Source organism: Nematolebias whitei, chromosome 18 (genome assembly GCF_014905685.2).
Source record: "Nematolebias whitei isolate Nwh7 chromosome 18, NemWhi1, whole genome shotgun sequence".
Lineage (NCBI taxonomy): Eukaryota > Metazoa > Chordata > Actinopteri > Cyprinodontiformes > Rivulidae > Nematolebias > Nematolebias whitei.
This window is the reverse complement of record NC_056515.1, coordinates 40,854,740-40,863,513: the sequence shown is the minus strand read 5'-3', so window position 1 is coordinate 40,863,513 and position 8,774 is coordinate 40,854,740.

Genomic DNA, 8,774 nt, shown 5'->3' with positions numbered 1-8,774 from the left:
CGGTACGTCTTTCTCGTGCTAGAACGGTTGGTTTTGTGTCAGTTCGTCTGTGTCGGTACGTCTTTCTCGTGCTAGAACGGTTGGTTTTGTGTCAGTTCGTTTGTGTCGGTACGTCTTTCTCGTGCTAGAACGGTTGGTTTTGTCTCAGTTCGTTTGTGTCGGTACGTCTTTCTCGTGCTAGAACGGTTGGTTTTGTCTCAGTTCGTTTGTGTCGGTACGTCTTTCTCGTGCTAGAACGGTTGGTTTTGTCTCAGTTCGTTTGTGTCGGTACGTCTTTCTCGTGCTAGAACGGTTGGTTTTGTGTCAGTTTGGGGCTAAAGTTTCTTCGGCTGTATCAGTTTTTTTTTTCATTTCTTTTGAACAAAGTGAGAGCTGTCCTGCGTTCCATTTTTTCCTGTCGCTGAAAATGAATGAACTCAGTCCAGTTTGCTGCTGTTCTGACAAAGGCTTGATGTTCTGGGTCTCATGTTCCATCATGAGAAGACTTCTTCACTGCGACCTGCGCTTCAACGCTGACAGTGACGGCTCGAGCCTCTCTCTTCTTGTCTGAGCGTCAGTCAGATGTGACGCATTGCAGAGACACTTTCTCACTTGGGCAATGTCAGATGTCGGTACCATCTGAGGTAGCAAAACATTACTGCTCCCAAATTGTTTAATTAATTTTATGTACACACACACACAAAGATTGTTTGTCAGTTTCCACCATATTCTCAGGTCATACGTGAAAACTTGAGATACCGCTTCTCTCTTTCAGCTTTTAAGAATGGAAGTAGATTTAGAGAAGAGTAAAAGTAAGATGAAAACAAGCTGCATGGGTTACATCAGAGTTGGACTTGCATTTTGTCCAGAAGCAGGGGGCACAGGATGAAGGTGTAACGGACAGCAGGAGGCTCCTGCAGAAACATGTGAACGCTGACTCAGCATGAAAACAATGTTCTGTTCATAAAATCAGAAGTAGCTGCTGACTTACACCAACAGCTTCATCTCTCACAGTTTTTCTTTCAGCTCTGAAAAGTGCCCTGTCCTCAAAATGAGCAAACGTCGGGGGGTCGGTCAGTGGACGAACGGACAGATGAGCCTCGAGGAGTTCAGGGCGTGGGGGTTAAGAAAAGAAACATTTCTTTTAAAATCACATAAACTGTCATTATGAGTCAAATCACTGCGGTTAGACTGAAATACATGAAGTGACACTTCAGTGGAACATGACAACACCACGAGGAGAATCAGTATTCTGCCTGTAATGTTGCTGTTCTCTGCAGTTACAGGCGTGTTCGTGTCAGACTGTCACAGTCACAGGCTTTTCTGGGTGACATCACAGAACTGCTGGCACAATGGGCACATCTTATTATAGTTCCTGCTTGAAGGGTGAGCTCCACACGTGCAGCACAGTGCACGATGTGTGAAACATGCACGCTCAAACTCTGCCCTCGTTAAATATTGTCTCTAATTTCCGAACTACGTGCACAGCTGATGTGCAGTGATGAGCACACAACTGGTGTGGACCAACCAAAGTGAACGGAGCCTTTTATCGTCTGCTGCCAAAAGATGAAGCAACTGTGCGTTTGCCCTCGTCTCTGTGTGTGTGCAAATTATACTAGACCATACCAGACCAGACCATACCATAACAGACCATACCATAACAGACATACCAGACCAAACCATACCATACCATAACAGACCAGACCAGACATACCATAACAGACCATCCCATAACAGACCATACCATACCATAACAGACCATACCATAACAGACATACCAGACCATAACAGACATACCAGACCAGACCATACCATACCATAACAGACCATACCATACCAGACATACCATACCAGACCAGACCATACCTTACCATACCAGACCAGACCATGCCAGTTTTATTTATATAGCACTTTAAACATCCACAGGACCAAAGTACTGTACACACAATAAAACAGTCAAACAATAAAGAACGATTAAAATAATTAAAGGTCAACATCTCAGATGGTGTCAAAGGTCAGGGAGAAGAGATTCAAAATTCAAATTCAAAAATACTTTATTAATCCCAAAGGGAAATTATTTGTTCTTGTAACCCGTTATCCTCATTTCATTAAGAGATGTTATAGATGCTGATGGCTGTAGGCAGGAAGGATCTCTTATAACGGTCCGTCCCACAGTGGATCCTAAGAAACTGGCTGCAGATGCCGTCTGATCCGTCCACCCAGACTCTGCTGGCCTCTCAGTTCCCACGGGCTGTAGGACCGCCCAAATGCCATTCATCAACCAGATGTTTTAAGAAGGATTTAAAAACAGACAGAGAAGAGTCTGATGTTCACTGAAGGTCGTTCCACAGTTTAGGAGCTGCAGAAGCACGTTCTCCTCTGAGCTCACACTTTGTCTTCAGCACACTCAGGAGCAGCTGATCACATGACCTGAGGGATCCAGAGGGTGTGTATGGATGTAGCAGCTGGGACAGATAGGGCGGGGCAAGTCCATTAAGAGCTTTAAAAGCAATAAAATAATTTTAAATGAATCCTGGAAGGTTCAGGCAGCCAGTGCAGGGAGGATAAAACAGGAGAGATGTGGTCAAACCTTCAGTTACAAGCTGTGCAGCAGCGTTCTGGACCCTCTGAAGCTGAGAGACACACGAGTCACTTGTTCCTGTAGAGTGTTACAGTCGTCCAGCTGAGAGGTCACAAAGACGTGAACTACTGTTTGAAATGCTGCTGAGAAAGAATCAGCTTCACTTCAGCTGCCTCAGATGGAACAAACTAGATTTAACAACTGCTCTGATGTGGTTTTCTAATTTTAGTCCAGCATCAACTTTGACCCCCAGGTTTGTAACAGCTGGCCTGATGTACTGGACCAAGGAACCAACATCTACACTGGGAGTCTCAGTGGAGCTTCCAAAGACCATCACCTCAGTCTTTCCTTCATTGAACTTTAAGAAGTTCACAGCCATCCAGACTTTGATGTCCTCCAGACATGAAGACAGACGGGCCAGAGAGTTAGAGTCCTTCTTTAGTGGGACATATATCTGTGCATCATCTGCGTAACAATGAAAGGAGACCCCATGTTTTCTAACAATGTAGTCAAGAGGGAGCAGGTACAGCGTGTGTGTGTGTGTGTGTGTGTGTGGGGGGGGGGGCTAAAACTGTCTTGAACCAATGAATGAATTTTATTGAAACTATTAGAATCACAAGATACACATCATAATGCTACCTCATAATTTCATAATTTCTGCTTTGGTCACATTACATCTGTATTATAACTGAATACTCCATCTGTACTGTTTTCGAAGCTTTTTTATTGTTTTCTATTGTATGGGTGTACACATGGTTATGTTATGGTTTTAATTTTACTTTATTTGTGGGTGTACACAGGCTTATGTCTTGTGTAATGTTCTCATTTTTACTTAATTTTTACTTTATTTTTACTTTATTTTACTTTATTACTATTCGCACCTTATGTCGAAGCAAATTCCTAGTTTGTGAACCTCGTTCATTGACATGGCGATAATAAACTGATTCTGATTCTGATTCTATAACTAATTAACTTTTGATGTCAACTTAATTCAAGATGAGTGACAAAGCTAAGCATCATCAGCATAAAATGACAAGAACTCAGCCAGTTATAAAGATACTGAAAAACATTTGGTGTTGCAGGACTTGAAACTGCCCTGCAGTTTATATTCTGAAGAATCTGAACACTACTCAACTCAAATTAACCTAGCCGCCACACTTAACTGAAAGAAGCCAGTTTATTTAACTGATATTGTGCTGTGGTTTGTCGTAACAGGGCTATTCAACTGGAGGCCCGGGGGCCAAATCAGGCCCAAGTGGGAGCTCGGTTCAGCCCACAAATGGGCTCATTTTTAAATGAAACTAGATTTTAAACCATAAAACAAACTTAATGAGTAGAACTGCTGGACGTCCGGCCTCTGAGCTCTTGGCTTTCAGTAACTGCGGCCCCTGAGCAGTTTAGTTGAACAGCCTGGTGTAGTTGCTGACAGTCATTAACAAATACACCAAGAAGAAGAGATGGAGCAAGACTGGGTGAGATATCATGGGATCTGGTCCATTTTATTTTCCAAGGTTTGAACAGAACGGCTACAGCTCATCCTTTGTCATCATAAGATGATCTCAGTGGAAAAGAAGGCAGGAGATACGAGTTGCTGCAAGGATAGGCCGATAAAAACACTGTATCCTCCGTCCATCTGTCCATGCCTGTTGTATTACAACTTGAAAAATAAGCAACAAGCTGACTTCCATTTTGGAGGTTGCAGCTAGGCGTACGAAAGGTCATCATCAAAAATTAGTTCATCACATCAAAATCAAGATCTGCTCTGCCATATTTAGACACAAACCAACCACTTGAGGAAACTATGCTGTCTAGCTTTTTATACTGTGGCTTAAAAGTATAGCATCCTCACATGATCGGGGTAGGTCTTGGGTAGCCAATGATCAATTTATGGTGGCCAAGGCCACCACTGGCCACCCCCTGGCTCCACCGTTGTGCCTGCTGGAGGACCCGTCACCTTGTGCTGCCTGGGACATGATTAAAAATGTTCCTCCCCTTCTGAATATCTTGCACCAAAAACATTTAGGTTTACCAACATACTCTGTTCAAATCCAGTCCAGAAAAACACTCATCTTAAAAACTACGAACATTCACTGTTCAAACCCCTCAGAGATGAGGTCATGGATGCACCACTTGTTTCTACCAGTGTCAGAAGCCCGTCTGGCCTTTAAACCAGTCATGTGGCGCCCAGCTAACCTCGGCTGACAGGACGCTTCTCGTCCAGATGTTTGGTTCCAGTCCCCGTCAGCGTGTCGGGTGCTCAGTGACTCAGAACGACCTCAAACCTGCGGCTTCGTTAACTTGAAACAACTTAACCGGGGTGAGTCGGTCACTCATAACGGATGCTTCTTAACACGCCGGAAGGAGATTTTCATACAAGCCACCATCACCAACATTTATTTCCATAAAATGTTTTATCTGTAAAACGAACAGATCTTTTCTTTGTGCAGAAGAATCCACCAGAAGAAAAGTTTATTTCAGAACAAGGATGGTTTTGTCTGTAGACAACCCAACGAAGGTGTCTGCCACAACGGACCAAACACAAAACTGTCTTCAACTCAGTCAGGTAGATCCTGGTGGTAGTATCTGAGAGTCAGCCACAGCACATATACTGAGTGCTGCTAAGAGCTCATGACATCATCATAATGCAGTTTCACGTGTAAAATGTCCGTTTCAAAGCTGCTCACAACGACCGGATCTATGAAATGATCCTAACGTAACATTGTGGCCTGAAGGCAGCGGGAGCTTCGAGGCTTTTATTTCGTGCTTCCACTCGGTGTCACTGCCCCGGCATAAACCTCCTCTCCTAATCTGAGATTTGTCAGACTACTAAGAAAGCAGCTTATGGAGTTCAGCTTTGCAAAGACGCATCACCGCCGACTTTATCCCCCGTCTGACAGGGGTCAGAAACCCTCCAACACACACGAACAAGCCTGCACACGTGCACACGTACACACTCAAGCCCACACAAGCTCATTTCTGGTGACTCTGGAGTAAAACGACATTAAACGTTCTGATATTCCATCACGAGGGGCTGAAGGTTTGACGTCAAAGTTAAAAAAAACAACTGCTCGTTCTGTTGGAGGAGTTTCAGGAGAACAACGTGAACGTTTAGAAAAAATGATCTGTAGGTGGTCTTGTGTGTTTTCTGCAGGGTTTGCTCCTCTACATGATGAACTTTTGTTTTCTGTTTCTCAGTGTTTCTCTCTGACAGTCGTTCATTTCTCACAGTGGTCATCATTTCATCTCCTGTGTGCTTCACGCCACGCCTGGTTCTCATCTATGTTCTCCTGTAAGTTCCTTCTTGTTGCTGCCACCTCGGCCAAGGGTGAAGTCCAGAAAGCTCTGAAAAGAATGAAGAAGATGAAGGCAGTAGGACCCGATGACCAGTGGAGGTTTGGAAATGTCTTGAAGAGATGGCAGTGAGGTTTTAACTCAAATATTCAATGAAATATTTGAGGGTGAGAAAATGTCTCAGGAATGGAGAAGAAGTGCTGGTGGCCATTTTTAAGAACAAGGTGATGTACAGAGTTGTAGCAACTACAGGGGAATAAAGTTGATGAGCCACACGATGAAGATCTGGGAGAGAGTTGTGGAAGCAAGACTTAGACGAGAGGTGACTATCTGTGAGCAGCAGGATGGTTTCATGAAGAGAAAGAGAAAGAGCACCACAGATCCATCTTTGATTTGAGGATGATGATGGAGAAGAACAGAGAGGGTCAGAAAGAACTCCATTGTGTCTTTGTGGATTTAGAAGACGACAAAGAGGAGACATCTGGATGTAGTTAGAGAGGACATGGAGGTGGCGGAGCGAGGACAGAGGATGTAAAGACCAGAGTCAGATGGAGGAGGAGGACTCTCTGTGGTGACCCCTGGAAAAGGAACCATCTAAAGAAGATGATCTGAAGTAGAATCCACGATGACAGATCTCTGGTGGCATGGATTTAAAACGATCATGACCTGAATGACTTTTGTTTCATGTAATCCCTCCATGTTTCTCTCATGTCCTGCTGTCAGCTGTTGCAGAAGAGCTGATCTCTGTGAAGAGGAGATGATGTTGGCAGCAGCTGTCATCTGTCGTGGTGCTTTTGTTCCAGCCATCTGCGTTTGTGTTCACTTGTCTGAATCATTAGATGGACGTATACCACTGATCCACCTCTGGAGCCAACTTGACTTAAAACAGCTGCCACAGCCCACTGACGTAAAAAAGCATTAAAATGTCTATAACGTAGGAAGTTTTAGAACTTAAGAGCTTGTCGTTGCTGACGTTTTAAAATGAAACATTGAACAAAGTTTGATGAGACACTAAAACCTACAAGAAGGTCCTGTAGTTCAGCAAACAGAAGGTTGATGGTGCTGCTGGGGCCAGAAACCTCAGCTCGGATCGTCAGGACATCTGGGTCACGTAGAGTTTCGTGCGCAGCAGCTCAGAAGTGTCGTGTTTGTCTTCAGCTGTGACACGTAGACACATACCTGCGCCCACTGTGGAAACGTCACGTGTGTTTTATGACACACGGCTGATGGTCACGGTGGATCTGTGCAACACCTGTGCTGCTCCTGCAGGGTCACGATGAATTTAAGACGAGCCGTGCCAGTTTATAAACACAGGAACAATTAACCAGTGCTCAGGCGGCCACCGCTCTGCCTCATCGACTGGTTGGGTGTTTTTCTGATAACTCTGGCCTTCTGGTACATTTTTGTATCAATTTTCACTTTTTGTGCTCTTCAGAACGTTTATGGACAGAACTTCTCGGTGCAGCCAGGGTGGTCTCAGGATTCATCTCTGCTCTTTGCAGATGATGTGCTCCTCTTGGCTCATCATGCCGTGATCTTCAGCTCTCACTGGAGTGGTTCACAGCCGAGTGTGAAGCAACTGGGATGAGAACCAGCACCTCCAAGTTGGATTGTTGTCTTCAGGTCGAGGGTGAGGTTCTGCCTCCAGTGGAGGCGTTCAAGTATCTCTGGGTTTGTTCACAGTGAGGGAAGAATGGAGCGTGAGACTGACAGACGGATTGGTGCAGCATCTGCAGTATTGTGGACTCTGTGCCGGTCCGTTGTGGTGAAGAGGGAGCTGAGCTGTAAGACAAAGCTCTCTGTTTACTGGTCGGTCTACGTTCCTCCCCTCACCTCTGGTCATGAACTCTGGTAGAGACTGAAAGAATGAGATCGTGGATCCAGGAGGTTGAAATGAGTTTCCTCTGCAGAGCTGGACTCTCCCTCAGAGACAGGGGGAGAAGTTCATTTATCAGGAGAGACTCAGAGGAGAACCACTGCTCCTCCACATCCAGAGGAGACAGTTGAGGAGGTCCAGACATGTCACCTTTTGCTGTGATTTCTGATTTAGCATTCATGTTTTTCAAAGTTTTTAATTTCAATTCCTTTCAGTTTTTATGTTTTTTTATTTTTGGACTCAAAGAGTTTCTGCATTCATTTAGATGTTTTGTCCACACGTCAAATGTCTCTGGTCGGAAATGGTGCACTACTCTCACTTTTAGTATATGTAGTTTTTATACTTTTTGATTTATAATTATAAAACTTACCGTAATATAAGCACACAGATCTCTTTAGCACTTTCAAGAACATTGTTCTCTGAAATCTACTTCAGCATCCTTCCTCATTTCATTCTTGCTCATATCTCTCCAGTTTTAGTTTCTCTCCATTGGCTCCCTGTCAAGTTTACAATACGATTTAAACTCTTCTAACCTACAAAGCCCTCAACAACCTAGCTCCATCTTATATTATAGATCTTATTGTTCCATATTTTCTTAACAGAGCACTTCACTCTCAGACTGCAGGTTTACTTGTGGTTCCTAGAGTCTTCAAAAGTAGAATGGAGGAAGATCTTTCAGTTCTCAGGCTCCTCTCTTGTGGAACCAACTTCCAGTTTCTGTCCATGAGGCTGACACATTGTCCAGTTTTAAGACTTTCCTTTTTCATTAATCCTATAGTTAGTGTTGGCTTGGGTTTCCTGAGCTGTCCTTTAGTTATGCTGCTATAGACTTAGACTGCTGGAGGACAAACTGACCACATTACCTCCCTCTGCTGCTCTTTACTTGCTCCACTCTGCCTGTTTTTATTTCTAATTAGTTCTGTCATTAAAACATATTTGTTTATTTGTTTATTATTAAATCCGGTCTCTCTTGTAAACGAGTCCTCAAGGCTCAATGAGACTAACCTGTAGAAATTGAAGTTGAATTGAATGTTCAACTGGGAGGAG